Source organism: Aethalodelphis obliquidens, unplaced genomic scaffold, assembly GCF_003676395.1.
Source record: "Aethalodelphis obliquidens isolate GAN/ISIS:26980383/991018 unplaced genomic scaffold, ASM367639v1 scaffold6, whole genome shotgun sequence".
NCBI classification, from domain to species: domain Eukaryota; kingdom Metazoa; phylum Chordata; class Mammalia; order Artiodactyla; family Delphinidae; genus Aethalodelphis; species Aethalodelphis obliquidens.
In genome coordinates this window covers 40156044-40175469 of record NW_020837950.1, presented here as the reverse complement: position 1 = coordinate 40175469, position 19426 = coordinate 40156044, and the positions used below count along the sequence as shown (strand labels likewise).

General features: G+C 43.3%; 1 protein-coding gene across 2 annotated transcripts in view; it reads left to right on the top strand.

Moving 5' to 3' along the window:
* The first annotated feature begins 18245 nt into the window (after positions 1-18245).
* Positions 18246-19426, top strand: part of LOC113618963 (janus kinase and microtubule-interacting protein 1) — a 101469-nt gene continuing 100288 nt past the window's right edge. The window contains exon 1 of one of the 2 annotated variants that reach the window (XM_027103394.1): positions 18246-18590. The gene's annotated coding sequence lies outside the window, so the exon portion shown is untranslated. The remainder of the gene's footprint in view (positions 18591-19426) is intronic. The other variant, XM_027103395.1, reaches the window with a different exon arrangement.

Below are 19426 nucleotides of genomic sequence, written 5' to 3'. Positions count from 1 at the left end.
CCTTGGACTGCGTCTGGCCGCTGAGACGTGGGCGGGCGCGTGGGTCGAGAGTCCCAGCCGCGCGGGGGAGCTCCGGGCTCCAGGCTTTCGGAGTAACCGGGGTCTGGGCGGGGCCAGAGCGGGAGGAGCGGAGGACAGGGCAGCCCCGCCCCGCGGCCGAAACCCCGCTTTGAGGCTGCGGGTCCCTCCACCCGCCCCGTCAGTTACGTAAGTGCCCCTATTTATACGTCTCAATATTTTCAAGGCACACAAGAATGCATAATACATTAACACTGTGGCGAAATTAGAAAATCCAGAGCAGCCAGCCCCTCTCGCGGAATCCAGCGCCTCAAAGCCAACCACCTGTAAACCCATTGGAGGGCCTCCTTTACGTTAAAAAAAATTTCAAAATGCACTTTAAAAGATAATTCTAAATATTTAGAGATAGCCACGAGCTCCACCCGCCTTCCAGTGGCAACACTTCCACGTTCGCATATCTCCTTTCGGTTTGTGGCAGGTGACCCGAAGGCAGTCATGGGCTCCACACACTCTCTGTGTGTAATTTAGAGGTTACCTATAGGAAGGAACGGTCCCTGGAGCCACACGGTCTGAGTCCACCAGCCTACCTCTACTGGGTGACCTTGGGCTGGTTACTTCACCTCTCTGGGCCTCACTCTGTTCATCTGAGAAGTGGGGATAATACTAGTGCCCATTAGATAGGACGGTTGTAGGATCAGTGACCTAATACTCCTAAAGTACATCAGAGGCAGTCAAGAAATGTGTCAGTTATTGTTTCTGAGGTTTTCTGCATGTATCAAGGGTAATGAGCAGTAATCATGTAAATACATAATTTGGTCTTTTCATACTCCCCACAGCTCCCCACTCCTTTCCCTTGTTTTTATTTTTAACCAACCAATGGCTTCAACAAATAAGCCACTAAAGGTCTCTGTTCCTCAGTTTCTTCCTCTGTAGAATAAAGATAATATTAATAGCATCACAGGGATGTTTGAGGATTAAATGAGATGCTGTGAGAGGTGAATGTGTAGAATCGTTGAGTACCACACCTGGTGCCTGGTGTGTATTTCGCGGCTAATGACATAAATAGCTGGTCTTACCACTGGTGTTGTCCATGCCCACAGGGAAGCCCCAGGGCTTAGTCAAACTGGACTGGGACTACAGAGAAGGAAAGGATCCCAGGAATCCTGAGTACCAGCCCTTTTTTTTTGCCAGTGGAGGAAACTGAGTCCTGGAGAGGGAGAGTGGCTTGCCCAAATGAAGCTCCTTCTACCTCCCCATGCAGCTTCTCGATTCAGTCTAATTAAATGCAGCAAATACAGGAGGAGATCTCCTCCTTGCAAAACTGAGTAAAAAATATTCTCTTAAAATAAATCCTTGAGATTAGCTAGGAAAATTGTGAAAGAGAAGAATATTCAAGTGAGACTTGTATTTTCTTACATCAGCCTGTACATAAAGCCACTGGAATCTAATCAGTAAGGTGCTGATAGAGGAATGGATGAATACATGAGTGTAACAGAAGATGGAACCAAAATTAAATCCCAGAATATGTGTTAGTTAATTTATGACAAACATAATAGCTTAATTCAGAAAAAGAAGAGAATGAATTATTAATCAATACTGCTAACTGGCTAGCCACCTGAGAAGAAAAAGGATGGACTCCAATCTAATTTCAAATACAAAAGTAAATTCTAGATGGATTACAGACCTAAAGTAATAAAGGAAACAATAAAAATAATACAAGACATTGGGATCCCAATATCATGCTCAGCTAGATAGCTCAACTGGACCACCCTCTCAGATCAAAGTACAGAGATGGGAGATTGTTTACAACAAACTTAAAATGCCCTGCTGAACCCACGGGGAAATATCCCACACATAAAAAGAATCATCACACCTCCCACACACAAAAAAGAATAATCAGCCCAAAACAGAGTGGGTGTTAACACAGAAATCTGAGCTCCACAGGATACAACCACCTATAACATGAACTTCAAGTTTTAGGGACTCATGCTGGTTCAGTGGACCAATGAAGAAAACCTGCTCATACCTGCTGCCTCTGGGTGGAAAAACTACAAATGATATAAATAAATAGTTTCTCCTGAGAATTTGTAGCCAGAGGACTACTCCCATGTGTGTCTGGGGTTCAAATTTGCACTGCCCCCAAAGTAAACTCACCCATCAAACTGAATTAAAATAGTTGCAGGTTAGTATCGCCCCCTGGAGCCCAGAATAAGCAGATGCAAATGTTCTCTGGAGAAAAAGCATCTTCAATCCAGGCCCATCACCGTATACCATATATGAGCTCATAATAAAAATTACCACAGGCACGAAGAAATAATGCAATATAAGTGAGATTCTGAAGAGTAACATTAGTTTAAATACTGAAGTATTTCTGATAGTAGACACATAATCCGCAGACTAAAATTAATCATGTATAAACAAAAAATGTTAAAAGAAATAAAAATGGGATAAAAAGAGTTCAAAGAACAAAAGTCAAACAAAATAACCAGGAACATTTGAAAAAGAATCAACTAAAACATCTTGAAATAAGAAATATAATCACTGAAATAAAAACCTCAATTGATGGGTCATATAGCAGATCAATTATCTGAAGAGAAAATCAGTTAACTGAAGGACAGATTTGAGGATATTACCCAAATGCAACTCAAAGTGACAAGGAAATAACAAATAGGAGAGAGAGCTGTGGAGGCACACATGATAGAATATGAAAGTCTAACGTCTGTCTAGTTAGAGTTCCACAAGATGAAAATAGAGAAAGTGGAGGAGAAGCTATACTTAGATGATGACTGAGAATTTTTCACAATAGTTCGAAGTTGCCAAATTTCAGATCTAGGAAGAACAACGTATAGTAAGCAGCATAAATAAAAAGAACCACACATAAACATATCAGATGAAACAAGAAGACATCAAAGATAGAGGAGTAAAAGACAGATATTCAACAGTTACCATATTTCATCAATTCTAAGTTGCATATTTTCTCACCATGTAACATGCATGATGTTGGGACCAATCTTACTGATAGAGTATTACGATTCTAATTGACAAATTGACAGAGTAGTTCTTACTGGTAATAAAATATTGGTGCATCATATACTCAGTGATGTCTTAGAGTGAGTGAAATATGGTAGACTGGCCACAGACACGTCAACAGCAACAACGGAAACCCAAAGACAGAGACGTGGTAAATTCAAGGTTCTGAGAGAAAATAAAAACAGCATTTAGATTGCTGTTTCTGTCGCTGGGGAAAACTGGACAAACTATATGAAAAAATTGTTTTCAGATATTGGACAACAGACAGAGCAGAGCTCTGATCCCTGAAGGAAAAGAAGCAAATAAGGAAACTCTATAACCCGGCTTCCTGTCTGGGAGTACTTCCCCAAGTGCAGTGCAACGAAGAGGAATCAGAGCAGGGCACACATTTGCTGAGTTGAGGAGAGAGAGAGAGAAGAGAGGGAAGCCAAGGCAGCTGGGACTTCAGAGGCAGAGAACCAGACATGAGAGGACTATGGGGAGAAAGATCTAGGACTCTACAGAAGGCTTCTCTCGTGTCTATGGATGAATACTAAGCCAGGAATATATCAGATGAAACTTCTTGAGCTAAAAATCGAATAACTACTAGATCTCTCAAAGGGCTGGGAGACATTTGAAGTTTAATCAGTCAGAGCGGAGAGACTTTGTTGAATACCCCAGGGCATTCAGTAGAGACCCCAGAATGGCCATGCCTTAGGAATAGGGCCCATCTAGCGCTAATGTGAAAGCAAGCCTAGGACCCGATCTAACAGACAGTAAAACTAAACTTCAAAAGTATCAGACTGATCTGCAAGTAAATTAACTGTCTGACAGAAGAAAGCCAATCATTCTTTAAAGGAAGAAAACAAAGTCTTCCCTGGTGGCACAGTGGTTGAGAGTCCACCTGCCGATGCAGGGGACACGGGTTCGTGCCCCGGTCCGGGAAGATCCCACATGCCGTGGAGCGGCTGGGCCCGTGAGCCATGGCCGCTGAGCCTGTGCGTCCGGAGCCTGTGCTCCGCAACGGGAGAGGCCACAACAGTGAGAGGCCCGCATACCGAAAAAAAAAAAAAGGAAGAAAACAAAAACAAAATACTCAGCAACATAACATTCACAATGTTCAGCATCCAGTCAAAAATTACTAGACAAATGAAGAACCATGAAGATGTGAACATAACTAGAAAAAAAAAGTCAATAGAAAAAGATCCAGATATGACAGATGATGGAACTGGCATTCAAGGGCTTACAAGGAGCTATTATTAATATGCTTAAGGATGTAGAGAAAAACATGAAACCAATTAAGAGATACAGTAAGATGAAACAGAGAACCAAATGAAACTTCTAGAACTGAAACATGCAATGTCAGAAATTAAAATTCATTGGATAAGTTTCAGAGAAGATTATACCCTACAGAAAATGAATAGTGAATATGGAAACATAGTAATAGAATTGATTCAAACTAAAGTACAGGAAAAAAAGCTGAAAAATGAATAATCCTCAGTGACTTGTGGGATATCAAATGGCTATATAATTAGAGTATTAGAAGAAGTATAGCAGGAACTAATATTTAAAGAAATAATGAACAAAAAATCTAAATTTGATGAAAATTATAAACACAAAAATCCAAAAAGCTCAACAAATCCCAAGCAGCGTACACACACACACACACACACACACACACACACACACACCCCCAATGCACGTCTGAAATTGCTGAAATACAGTAATAAAAGAGAGAATCTTAAGAGCAGCCAGAGAAAATAGTACATCAAAAGAAGAGCAAAGGTCTAAGACCTACACTACCTGGCTTTTCAAGATTCAGTATGAAGTCTTATAACTGTGGTATTGGCATCAAAGGTAGACAAATAGGTCAATGGAACAGAACAGACTCCAGAGACAGACCCACACATTATGTGGTCAATTGATTTTTGACAAAGGTGTAAAGAAAATTCTGTAGAGAAAGGACAGTGTTTTCAACAGATGGTGCTAGAACGATTGGCTATCTATATAAAAATGAATTTTGATCCATACCTTGAACCATATATGGCAATTATCTCAAAATGGGTCATAGACCTAAATAAAAATAAAAATTATAAAAATTCCAGGAGAAAACATAGGAGAAAATTGTTGTGATTTGGGGTTGGACATAGATCTTAGGTACAGTACCAAAAGCATAAGACATTGATAAAACAGTGAAAAGGCAAACTATGGACTGGGAGAAATTATATGATTATATAAATAAATGTGAATGTGTGTGTGTGTATCAACTCCCACAATAAAACAAACAAACCCATTTAAAATTGTCAAAAGATTTGAATAGACACTTTACTAAGAAGATATACAGATAGCAAATAGGTACATGAAAAGATGTCAGAGCGTTAATCATGTAAATAAAAATGAAAATTAGAAGTACAATGACCTACCACTACATACTTATAAGAACGTCTAAAATTAAAAAGGCAGACCATACGAGGTTTTGGCGAGGTTGTGCAGGAACTGGAGCTCTCACGTGTACTGCTGGTGGGAATGTAAAATGGTACGACCACTTTGGAAAAGTTTGTCAGTTCTTAAAAAGTTAAACATACATTTGCTACCTGACCTGGATTTTACACTCTTAGGTATATACCCAAAAGAAATGAGGGTATATGTCCACACAAAGACTTATATACAAGTGTTTATAGCAGCTTTATTTGTAATAGCTGAAAACTGGAAGCAATCCAAATGTCCATTAACATGAGAACGGACAAGCAAATGGTGGTATATCAATCCAACAGGATACTTCTGAGCAAGAAAAGGAGTGAACTATTGGGCTTTCCTGGTGGCGCAGTGGTTGAGAGTCCGCCTGCCGATGCAGGGGACATGGGTTCGTGTCCCGGTCCGCGAAGATCCCACATGCCACGGAGCGGCTGGGCCCGTGAGCCATGGCCACTGAGCCTGTGTGTCCGGAGCCTGTGCTCTGCAATGGGAGAGGCCACAACAGTGAGAGGCCTGCATACCGCAAAAAAAAAAAAAAAAAAAAAAGGAGTGAACTATTGATCAGTGCAACAACCTTGATGAATCTCAAAGTAACTGTCTAGTGAAACAAGACCAGGAAAGCGCCAGGGATGAGAGGTGGGTGTTGGGGAAGGGGAGAGGCAAGAAGGAGGCCTCACAGAGCAGCTCCAGGAAGCCTTCGAAGGATGAGTAGGTTCACTGTCTTGATTTGTGGTGATGGCTACACAGGCGTCTACATGTGTCAAGATTTATCTTCACTTTATATACGTGCAGCTTATTCTGTACTAATTTTCCTTCAATAAAGTTGTTACAAAAAGAAAAACTATAATTGACAGTTTTAAGCAAAAATAATTACACTTTTCAATTTATAAGAAGTATAGAAGTAAAATAATGGGCAATAGCACAAAGGAAAGGATGGGAGAAGATTGAAGTATAAGGTTAAAAGTTCACACATTACATGGGAAGTGGTATGTGTTATTTGAACTAGACTGGGATAAAGATGCATATTATAAATTCTAAAATCAGCCAGTAAAAAAGTAAAATAGAGGAATGGCTAATAAGTTAATAGAGGATAGAAAATGGAATACTAAAACACTTAATTTAAAATAAAGAAGCAAAAGGGGAATAAATAACAAGTGGGAAAAATAAAAAGCAAATACCAAGATGGCAGACTTCAGCCCACCCGTATTCACAATGACATTAAAAATGGATGGATAACAACTCCATAGAAGAGGCAGATTGTCAACTAAATAAATAAGAAGACCCAGTGATATTCTGTTTATAAGAAACCGTTTTTAAACATGAAGAAAGATGGGCTGAAAGTAAAAGGCTGGAAAACAATAGACCATTCAATATTCTTAAGGATCAGGAATTTCACAAGGCTATATAAATAACAGAAAAAACCCAGACTTTACAACAAGGAATGTTACCAGAGAGGTTGCATAATGATAGAAGGGTTAGTTCATGAAGAAGACACGACAACCTTAATTATGGATATATGTAATAATAAAGCTTCAAAAAATAAATGGATCAAAAAGTGACAGAGCTGAAAGGAGAAATGGACAAATTCACAATTATAGTTGTAGATGTTTTTTGACCCCACTCACTCGCTTGATAATTGACAAAAATCAGTTGATACATAAGAAGATCTGAACAGCGCTATCAACCAACTTGACCTCACTGACATTCATAGACTCCTCTACCCAATAAAAGCAGATATTGCCTCTCTCCAAGTGCAGATGGAAAATTCACCAAGATAGATCCTGTGCTAGACCATAAAATACATCTCAATAAATTTAAAAGGGCCAAAACCATACAGAGTATCATCTTTGACAACAGGAGTATTAAAGCAGAATTCAGTAGCAAGAAGATGTATATAAAATCCCCCAAATATTAAGAAATTAAGCAACACATTTCTAATTAATACACAGGTCAAAAAAGAAATCAAGGGATTGACTGGAAACCAGGGGAAACAGAAAATATTTAAAACTGGATGATGATACATACTGTGTATATAAAATTAGTGATCTACTTAATAGTGTTAAAAAAAGTAGAAGCCAGAATTAAAATACTGGACAAAAACTGTGTAACCTGAGAGAGAAGTGACTGAGGTTAAAGTACTATTGTTTGAGATGATGATTTAAGATTTTGATTAATTTAGGCTTTGCAAAATAGGTATGGTAAAACTTCCAGGTGAATCACTGAAAAGATGGAAATAAATGATAACTTTCAAACAGAGGAAAATGGAATAAGAAAAAATCTCATGTAATCTAAAGAAGAAACAAAGAGAGAAAAGGGAGAAGAAAAAAAAAAAAAAAGCAAGACAAAATCAGATGGGTAGAAATAGCTCCAAAGAGATCTATACTCACGGTCTGCCTAGGTGAAGAAGCTGGCTGGGTAAGGATGGAGCGTTACGTTGTAAAAATTCAAAACCCAAGTATACAAGACACACCTAAAGTGTGAGAAGGACACAGGAAGGTTGGAAGTCAAAGGATGAAATAAAATCCATGAAGTAAAAGAAAGCTGCAGTAGCTTTTACTATCGGACAAAATAAACATGAGATTAAATCATCATTAGGATAAAGAGGATTACTACCAAATAATGAATTCGCCAGCAAGAGATCACAATCTACAACTGCACGCGTGGTATATGAAACACAAATATATGAAAAAAGACGGAGAGAACTGGAAGGGGATATTGACAATTCCACTATCTTAGTGGGGCAGTTCAACATACTGCTTTTTAAAATTTAATTTATTGTGGTGAAATATACATAATATAAAGTTTACCATTTTCACAGTACAGTTCAGTGATATTAAGAACATTCACATTGACGTTGTGCAGCCATCACCACCATCCACGTCCAGAACTTTTTCATCACCCCAAACTGAAGCTTTGTCCCCATTAAACAATAACTTCCCATTTTTCATTCTCCCCCAGTCCCTGATAACCACCATTCTACTTTCCATCTCTATGAACTTGACTACTGTAGGGACCACATGTAAGTGCAATCACACGGTATTTGTCCTTTCATGACTGGCTTTCCTCACTTAGCATAATGTCATCCACGTTGTAGCGTATGTCAAAATTTCCTTCTTTTATTGAGAGTCAATACTATTCTGGGGTGTGTGTGTATCACACATTATTTAACCATTTATCTGTTGATGGATACTGGGGTTGCTTCCACTATTTGGCTATTGTGATTAATGCTGCTATGAACATGAGTGTACAAATATCTGTTCAAGGTCCTGCTTTCACTTCTATTGGGTATATACCCAGATGTGAAGTTATTGAATCATGTGGTAATTCTGTGTTTAATTTTTTGAGGAATCACCATACCATTTCCCACGTGGCTGCACCATTTTACATTCCCACCAACAGTGCACAAGGGTTCCAGTTTCTTCACATCTTCTCCAACACCTGTTATTTTCTGTTTTTTTGATAGTAGCCATCCAAATGAATGTGAAGTGTCAACATACCACTTAATAATTTATAAGCCAAAGAGTTAAAAGCTGATAAGGGTAGAGAAGATCTGAACAACACAACTATAATCAGCTTTATTTAATGAACACATAGAGAATCCTCAACTTATCATATAAAGAACATTTATCATTTTAAGATACCATTTACAAGGACTTCCTTGGTTATCCAGTGGATAAGACTGCACACTCCCAATGCAGGGGGCCCAGGTTCGATCCCTGGGTGGGGAACTAGATCCCACGTGCATGCCGCAACTAAGAGTCAGCATGCTGCAACTAAGAGCACTCATGCCGCAACTAAAAAGATCCCGCATGCCACAACTAAACATGCCGCAACGAAGATCCCACGTGCCGCAACTAAGACCCAGCACAGCCAAAATGAATAAATAAATAAATGATTTTTTTAAAAAAGATACCATTTACAATAGCAAAACAAAATAAGAAATACATTTATTGACAGATATGCAAGACTTTAACAGAGCAAATTGCAATTCCATATTGAAGGATGTTTAAGAAGACCCAAATGAATAGTGGGATTCATCAATAGAAGGACTTGATATAAGATGTCATATCTCTCCAAATTGTGTGATAGATTTAATGCAGTTCCGAATACAATTCCCATAAGGTTCTTCACAAAATTTGCAAAGCTAATTCCAAAATGTATATGGAAGAGCAAAGGGCTAAGAATAGCTTAAATGCTCCTGAAAAAGATGAACAAGTGAAGGGGGGAAGTGACAGATATTAAGACAGAACAAGTGACAGATATGAAGACTTACTCTAAAGTTAAAGTAATTATGACTGTGTGATATTGACACAGAGTTAGACAGATAGACAAATGGGACAGAATAAGCAGACCATGAATACATGGAAACTTGATAAATATCACAGGTGGCATTGCAGTTCACTATGAGGAAGGATGGAGTTTTAAATAAGTGACGATGGGACAATTGGCTCTTCCCATGAGGGAAGAAAATGAAATAGGACCTCTAGCTCACAGTGCACACAAAACCCCATTCCAGGGGCATTAATTCTTAAAACTAAAATGTAAAACTTTAGAACATTTAGAAGGGAATATGGGAGAATATTTTGAGTGCTTCAAGATATGGAAGAACTTCTTAAAATGGAAAAAGCAGAAATCATAAATGCAAATATTGAAAAAACAACTATATTAAAATTAATATTTTTATTCACCCAAAGGAAACCAAAGTAATGAGAAATGACAAGCCCTTAACTGAAAGAAGGTATGTGCAAAACACAGGCCCAGCAAAACATTAGTATATAGAAAATATCAACAATCCCTGAAAATAATATGAAAAAGACAACCCAATAGAAAAATAGGCAAGATACATGGAGAGGCACGTTCATTGATACAAAATGTGAGTAGCCAGAAATACACAAAGAGTTGCTGTCAGAGAAATTCACAATTCATTGACTCTGAGACACCACTTTACTCTCACCAGATTGGCAACAACTTAACAACCAGCCAATAGTACATGTTGGCAAAGATGAGGAGGAACTGGCTTTCTTGCAGACTGTTGGTTGGAAAATTAATTAGCATGAACATTTTGGAAAACTATCTGGCAGTTATCTTGTTAAGGTGAGGATATTCCTGACCTATGGTATATACTCTGGAATAGAGGTTCTGTCTGTGAAACCAAGTTTTTTGGTACATGCAAGAAAATCTAGGAAACTGCCTGTGGAGTCTAGGTGTCTTGGAGACTTTCTGACCACAAAAAAACCCTCAGAAACTATATAAAGAAAGAAAAAGAAAGTGAGAGCCGTTTACATGTTTGACTATATAAAAAGTTCGTTGTTGTGTGGCAAAGATGCCACAGGTGAAGAACTTGAGAGATGAAGGCTGGATCTGGAAAAAGTGCCTGAACAGTCATGACAGGCCGAGAGGTAACAGCTCTACTGAGCAATCTTAAAAACTGACAAAGGAAAAAACCCCAACTAAAAATGGGCAAAGAGTATGAACAGTTATCAAAAGAGCAGATCTAAAGTTATGTATATATTCAAATTCTGTCAAATTTCCCAATAGACGGAGAAACGCAAACTAGGATAACAAGGACATATCACTTTACATCCATCAGAATGGCAACAATTACAGCACGCTGTAGTGTCCGCATTGGTTGATGATGAGAAATAAACACATTGAGGTAGAAGGGTGAGGTGCCACAGAGTCTTGGGAAGTTGACCTCTCAACATCTACTAAAATAAAAGTTTAAACCTTCAAACCAGCAATTCCATGCCTGGGAATCCATTTGTAGAATGATATGTGAGGACATGCGTGCAAGAGTATTTACTGTCCACTGTCCTAAGCTGACAAGGACAAAGAGGATGCCTACATCATGGAAGCCATCAGCCTTTCAACCTTTCAAAAGGATGAATCTAGTTCCCTCTAGATGCTAGTAGGGATTTTCGCCAGGTGTTGATGAGCATGAAAAGTAAGAAGCAGATAAATATGATTAGGATGGATTCATTTTGTAAAACAATGACCCCTGCAAACCCCTGTATGTGTGTGTGTATGTAGGCGTGTATGTATACAGTATACACTTTCAAGCATCCACAATAAAAATGTGGTGCATAAAAGGAGTCCATTCATGTAAGTCATTTGTATGTATCTGCACTGGAGGAGATGCATGAAGGCCTGGTCACCCGAGGGCCCATGGGGGTTACCCTGTGCAGCAAGATTCAGGGTGACCTTTGTTTTCCTTTTTATATCTGCCTGTACTGTTTGAATTCTTTACAATGAGCATGTATTATTCATAGAACCAGAAATAGCCCACAGAAAACCGTTTTCATTGGAAGGTGGACAGGAGATGAAAGAAGCCTGTCTTGGCACAGGGACCTTGCTGCTGAGAAGGCTGGATGCCTCCACGCTGGAGGTGGTGGAGAACTTGGGTGTTCTGCCTGCCCCACCCGCGTCAAGGCTGCTCCACCCTGTTTCTGGAGAACAATTCCCCCCTCCCCCCGGTTCCATCTCCCTGTCCCAGGGAAGAACGCTGTCTGGTGCAAGAGCCTTGGTCAGCTATCTTAACGGTTACCACTGTCTTTTAAAAAAACTTTTTATTTTGAGATAATTGTAAATTCACATGCAGTTGTAAGAAAAAACACACAGCGACTCATTATACTCGTCACCCAATTACCCGCACTGGTAACACTTTGCAAAACTATAGCACAGCATCACAGACCAGACAATCAATGTTGATACCAGCCATCCACCTTATTCAGCTTTCCCTGGGTTTATATGGACTCGTGTGTGCGTGTGCATGTGCGTGTGCGTGTTTAGAGCTCTGTGTGCCACCTTCACGGTCAAGATACAGAACAGTTCCAGACAAGGACCCCTCCTCCTGCTAACCCTTTATAGTCAAAGCCCCCTCCCCAACTCCTGGCAACCACGAATCAGTTCTCTATTTCTAGAGTTTTGTCATTTTGATAAAGCTATATAAATGGAATCATACAGCTGTTCTCACTCCCTATCATCCCCATCCTTTGCATTTGAAAGTGAATTGATGGAGAAAATGGCCTTGGGGTCATAGAGACCTGGCTGTAATTTCCAGATCCTTTTTGTCAGAGTGACTTGGCCTCTCTGAGTTTCCACTGTCTCATCTAGAAAATGGGAATCACAGCACCTGCCCTGCAGGGATGGAAGGAGGTAAGCTTTTCAACTATGTTTACCAGCAGTGTTACCAACTGAGTACATTTAATAGCCCCGACCCTCTTTTAGGTGTGTCTTGATCGGAATCTAGTTAAACAGCCAAAGCAGCCTGTGAAGTAGGTTCTGTTCCCATTACTCAGATGAGGGAACTGAGGTTCAAGGTAACCTATGGACCAGATGGTGGACTCAGGATTCACATCCCAGACCATCTGGCAGGTGTGCAGTATGGCAGCCCTAGGAAACCAATAGAGATTCATATATATTAACTCATTTAATCCCCACCCAAAGCTAGGAGGTTATTACCATTATAAGCTCCACTTTACAGATGGGGAAACTGAGGAAAGTAAAAGGGCAATAACTTGCCTAAGGTCACCAGCTAGTAAGTGACCGAGTCAGGATCCAATGCAGGCAGCCAGGCTCCTGCAGTGGTGGGCACAAGCCTCAGGTTCACCCCGGCAGAATCCCCTCTCCAATGCTCTCCTAAGTTCACAGCCTTCACAGCCAAGGGAGCAGCATCTCTGATGAGGGCCTTTGTCCTCATGATGCTGAGCTGAAACCTACCTCCCTGTGATGTCCAGGCCTGGGTCACACACCACAAGTCCCACGTGCCAGGGAGGCCGCTTTGGAGGAGAGGGATGGGCTCTTGGCCCCCACGTTACTGCTTCCTGTGTCTGGGCCCTGGGGCCCCCTCATCCCTAGTAAGGAAGTAGTGATGGTACCTGACTTGTAGGCTTGTCCTGGGGGTGTGCAGTGAGCACATAGTGGCAGTAGGCATGGATTCCCTGCAAAGTAAGGAGGGCAAAGCTGCAGGCTCCTCCAAGGCTGGGGAGGGCCTGAGCTCTGGGTTCAGGTGGTCACATAGTTTTGACAATTTTGCAAATGTGAGGTATTTTAGCCACAGTTGGTCAAGCCCACTGCTAGGGCTGCCATAACAAAGTACCATAGACTATATGGCACAGAACTTATTTTCTCACAATTCTGGAGGCTATAAGTCCATGATCAAGGTGTGGGCAAGGTTGGTTTCCTCTGAGGCCTCTCTCCTTGGCTTGCAGATGGCCGTCTCCTCCCTGTGTCCTCACGTGGCCTTCCTGTTGTGTGTGTCTGTGTCTTAATCTCCTCTTCTTACAAGGACACCAGTCATGTCGGATTAGGAAACATCCTAAAGACCTCATTTACCTTAATTAGCTCATTAAAGACCTTGTCTTTAAATACAGCCAGTGTTCGAAGTGCTGGGGCCTAGGACTACAACATATGAATCTGGGGGACACAGTTCAGCCCATAACACCCACCGTCTCTTTCCCACTGGTTTCCCATCATCATACTCCTCATGTTGGGAGGTGCTGGCGTGGCTGAAGGCATTTTGGGGATGTAGCTGAAGGGAAGTTGAGTGGAGGATGTCTTGACGTGAGTTTAGTGGGCTATGTTTATATGGTCCTCAGCCAATCTGTGTAGGTCGAGTTATTGCTCCCTGAGCAGATACGATGGCTTCCAGGTGTGCCCTTCCCCACACTGTGCCAATCCAGGGCCACCTGATGTCTGAGTAAATGGGTAGAGGAGGAACGAGGTTTAAAAGGTAATTTTTCCAATGGGGAGACCTGGATTTGCAAACCTTCAGAGTCAGAAAGCAACCTTGGAATCACCTAATCCAGGGCCTCTCAGGCCTCAGCAGACATTGGAATCATGGGGGCACTTAGTAAAATACCGATTCCTGGGCCCTGCTATTCCAAGGCCCCACTTCAGCAAGATGTGGAGGAGCCCAGGCATCTGCATTTTTATATGTTTCCACATGTGCCTGTGAGGGGCACCAAGGTTTTGGAACTGCTGGCAGAGTCATCTTCTGGAAGATTTGTACAATTTCCAGAAGACTTATTTGAATCTGTACAATTGCCTTTTGTCCCCCAAATTAATAAAATCACAATGAGGAAACTGAAAATAAAAGCAAGTCTTCCAAATCCTAGTGTTCATTTATGAAACAATGATAGAGGTCTTTCCAAATTTGACAACAATCCCAACAATGTACATGAATACTAATAATGAGTTATGAAGCTGAAAGAAAGTTTTCTAATTAACGTTTTATAAAAATCCATCATTAGGGACTTCCCTGGTGGTCCAGTGGTTAAGACTCCATGCTCCCAATGCAGGGGGCCTGGGTTCAATCCCTGGTCAGGGAACTAGATCCTGCATGCTGCAACTAAAAGATCCCACATGCTGCAACGAAGATCCCATGTGCTGCAACTAAGACCCGGAGCAGCCAAATAAATAAATATATTTTTTAAAAAATCCATCTTTAGAGGAGTACTATGAATTACTTTCTATTTTCTCCATAGAAAAAAATATTGCGAAATTATTGTCCTATGAAGAGACAATCCCAAAAGATGAAAAAGCCAAAAAAATGTAGAGAAAGATATTATAAAGGTGGATATCAGTTAACTAAAACTTATATTATTTTTCTGGATTTTTAAAATGCTTGTGATATCTGACAACTTGAAACGTTTAAACATTTGTTGTGATGTTTAAAATTATTCTAAATACATATTCACTTTTGTACTTAATTTTGTATTGTAATTTTAAAATTTCTTTTCCTTAAAGAGGACCTCCCAAATTGCGGAAGCTCCAGGTCCTGTGAAACCTGGTCCACCCCTGCTAGTTGCCAGCTCGAAATCCATTCTCCCCTCTTGCTCACCAACAGAACCCTGATTTTGTTTCAGGCAACAATGAACCCTCCTTACTTTTTTGTTTTTTATATTTCTATGAAGCCAGGGGTGGCCATGTGACACTGACTTGGTTCAAAAACAGAAGTCTCTGGGAAGAGTTTCCAGGAAAGTGGTTAAAGGGAGCCAACTCAGTTGAGTTATGCCTTTTGCCCTTCCCTTTCTTTTTTTTCCTTAAAGATTATTTATTTATTTATTTTTGGCTGCATCAGGTCTTCGTTGTGGCATGCAGGATCTTTCGTTGTGGCGCGCGGACTCTTCCTTGCAGCGTGCAGACTTCTCTCTAATTGTGGCATGCGGTTTTTCTCTTCTCTAGTTGTGGCGCACAGGCTCCAGGGCGGGTGGGCTCTGTAGTTGTGGCTCGCGGGTTCCAGAGTGTGTGGGCTCTGTAGTTTGTGGCACACAGGCTCTCTTGTTGAGGCGCGTGAGCTTGGTAGTTGTGGCACACGGGTTTAGTTGCCCCCTGGCATGTGGGATCTTAGTTCCCTGACCAGGGATCGAGTCCATGTCCCCTGAATTAGAAGGCAGATTCTTTACCACTGGACCACCAGGGAAGTCCCTTCCCTTTCTTCTTGACTGGTATAGTGATGAGATGCTGGGGTAAGGGCGACCATCTTGCCACCATGAGGCTATAATGAGGAAGAAAATTGTATGCTGAGGATGAAGCAGTGCAAACGGGTAAAAGAAGGGATGGCTTACCTTTGGGTTTCTTGTTGAGTGAGAAAAAAAAATTTGTTTAGGCCACTGTATAGTTGGCATTTTGATTACTCACAGCCAAATATAATCCCTAACTATTGAAATATGCATGTATCAATGTACCCCAAACTGAGTGGCTTAAACAAGAGAAATTTATTGTTTTTCAGTTCTGGAAGCTAGAAGTCTGAGATCAAGGTATCAGCATGGCCATGCACCCTCTGAAGGCGCCAGGGAAAGGTCTGTTCCAGGGCTCTGTCCTAGCTTCTGGGGGTTTGCTGGCAATCTTTGGCATTCATTGGCTTACTGATGCATCACTCTGGTTTCTGCCTTCGTGTTCTCATAGCATTCTCCCTGTGTGTGTCTCTGTGTCTAAATCTCCCCTTTTTATAAGGACACCAGACATATTAGATTAAGGCCCACCTCACTCCAGTACAACTTCATCTTAACAAATTAATATGCAATGACCCTATTTCCAAAAAAGGTCACATTCTGAGATATGGGAGTTAAGACCTCAACGTTTGATTTTTTTTGGAATGCAAGTCAACCTATAACACCAGGGCCATCCCTGATGCCTCTTCTCTCTGGGTGCCTCCTGTCTAAGCCTTGATCAAGTCTTGCCAATTTGATGCTTGACCCTCTCTGATGCTCCTCTTCCCTTGCCACCAAAGCCACGCCCACCCACCTCTGTGATCCACACTTGCCTTCTTCTTCAGTCCACAGTCCATAGGCAGCCAGTGCATCTGTTAATGAGAGTCTCATCTGTTCACAGATATTCCAGTTCTTCTCATCTACTGGGAACACAGGAGGTCTACACTTCTCACCCTGATTCAAGTCAGGAATGGCCATGTGACTTGCTTTGGCCAATGAGCCATGAGGGGAAGTGATGTGTCTCTTCCAAGTGGAAACTTTAAAAGCCGGTACAATTTGCCACCTTTCATTCAAACTGCCAAAAATATTGTGGGTACAATACACAGTTTCAGATAGAGCCTCCATCAGCTTGGGCTCCTGATTCACTAGAGCAACCAGAGCCCCCTGTTGGCCCAGGTGGGATGTGTAGCATGAGCAAGATGGTGAGATTTGAGTTTGTTCCTGGGGCTTTACATAGCTCATCCTGACATGTACATTTTAAAAATATGAATCTGACAGTGCTCCTATAGACCACCTTTCCTGGTGAGACAGTCTCAGGATAAATTCCAAATTCTTTCCCATAGCCTATGAGAGCTTACATGTGCTGGCCTCTGGCCACCTTCCCAGCCTCAACTTTCCCCACTCTCCCGCTTACCTCTTTGTGGCACAGAGACACCCACTTTTTTTTTAGATTCTCAAATATGCCACATTTTCCTCCAGTCAAGGGGTTTAACACGTGCTGTTCCCTTTATGTGGACGCTCTTTCCTCCCTTCTCTTTGCTAGAATGTAAGCTTCAGGAGGGCAGCTGTTTGCTTTCTGTTTTTTCACTGCAGTATCTCTAGATCTTAATGGCTATCTGGTACATAGGACACATACCGGTACATAGGATATGTACCTGGTACAATAAATATTTGTGAAACGAAACTGAATGAATGAATCTTTGCCTAGCTAAATGCTACCCTTCCTTCAAGCCTCAGCTGGACATCACATCGTTCATTTTACTATTGTTTGGTGATGCTGTTTTGCCTAGTAGTGAAGCCTCTGGGCTCAGGAGTAAGACTCCTGGCTCTGCCATTTGCTGGTTGTGTTACCTTCAACATATTCCTTTAACCTCTGACTTTCAAATTGTTATCTATACAAAGGGGGAAACATAGTACCATGGTGGTTGTGTCTTCTGGACCACGGATGGCCCAGGATGGCCACAGTCTCAGGTTATAAATATCAATACACTCTCTCCAAACTGGGTGTGAGTCCCCTGAGGGCAGGAACGAGCTTCCTGGGACCCTTAGCTTTAGATGGAACCGTCAGAGTCAGCCTCGACCCAGCGCTGGGCAGAGCGGCTAGGCTGATGGAGCTCAGCAGTAGGTCCCCCAGCCCCTCCCTGGCACGAGCCGCTGGGCCCACTGCGCACGCTCAGGCCTCCCCTAAACTCTTGAAGCAGCAGAACAGCTCCCGGCCTCGGCCCCTGGCGGGGGCGGGGCAAGCGCCGGGCCCACCCCTCCGACTGGCAGGAGGACGGACCAACCGGAGGGGCGCCCCGGGTGAGGGGCGGGGCCGCGCTGCGAGCCGGGCGCCGGGCTGCCGCGGGAGCTGCAGCCGGGAGTGTGCGGCACGCGCTGACCGGCTGCCCTAAGCACGGTCACCCGCGTCGCTGCATCTCAACCCCCGCCCCGCCGGGCCGCGCGCGCACATCAGGCCGTCTTCCTCATTTGCTTCTTACGATTTTTTTTTTTTTGCATGCATCCTTTTTCTGTTCCGTTTTGTCCTTTTTAAGGCGGGGGCGGCGGCAGCGTAAGCTCTGGGCGGGGAGGGGGGCGGCCGGAGGATGCGGTGCGGGGCTGCGCTCGCTACGCCCGCTGCTGCTGCTGCCCGGCTCGGGCCTGAGCACCGAGCAGGTGGGTACAGGTGCGCCGGGGGGCGGGGGGCGCGCGATGGCCAAAGGGGAGCCGCGGACTCCACGACCGATGGGCTGACCCATTGGCAAGGGACGCAGTGACCAATGCCGCCCCGCCCCGTCTCCCACCTTCCCCGCCCCTCCTCCAGCCTTCGCGCCCCCATTTGATTACAGTGCCACTCTTGCATCTCACCTCTGAGGTCCCGCACCTTTCCGTTCCCATCCCCCAATCCCCTCCAAATCCCCCTGCAGTCTCCCAGCCGGAGGACTCTGCGTCGCCTTCCTACATACACCCTCTCCTTCTCCCGCCCCCAGCCCTCTCTTTCTTATGCCACCCCCATTTCCACTCCTCTCCCCATTCCGTCTCCAAGCTAAGGAGGGGGAGGGGGATCCACCGGGTGCCTCCCGGGAGTGGCGCGGGGGGCGTGGCCGGCCGGTTCTTTCTGGGTCCCACCCCCTGAGTAGGTCTGGGTCCCACGGATCTCTACCGAGGTGGTACAGAGGATGGAGCCCCGGGCCGCGCCGTGGAGGCAGAGGGCCGGGAGGGCGAGGCCGCCCCACCCCACGCACAGCACACGCTGCCGCGGCCTCTGCCACGCACACCCCCACGCTGCTCCGCCCACGTGGGCGCCGGGGAGGAGGCTGGAGAAATGCGAAGAAAGGCTGGTACCCACCCTCCTGCCTGGCCGGCGCGCCCTGGGCGTACTCTGCCTCCGGAGATGGCGCACAGAGACTGGCTCCCGCGGGGCCGGGCACCTTGCCGGACGCCCTGCGTTCAGGCTAGCGGCCGCTCGGGCCTGCCGCGCCTTCGCCACCAGCCGCCTGACTCCATCGCTC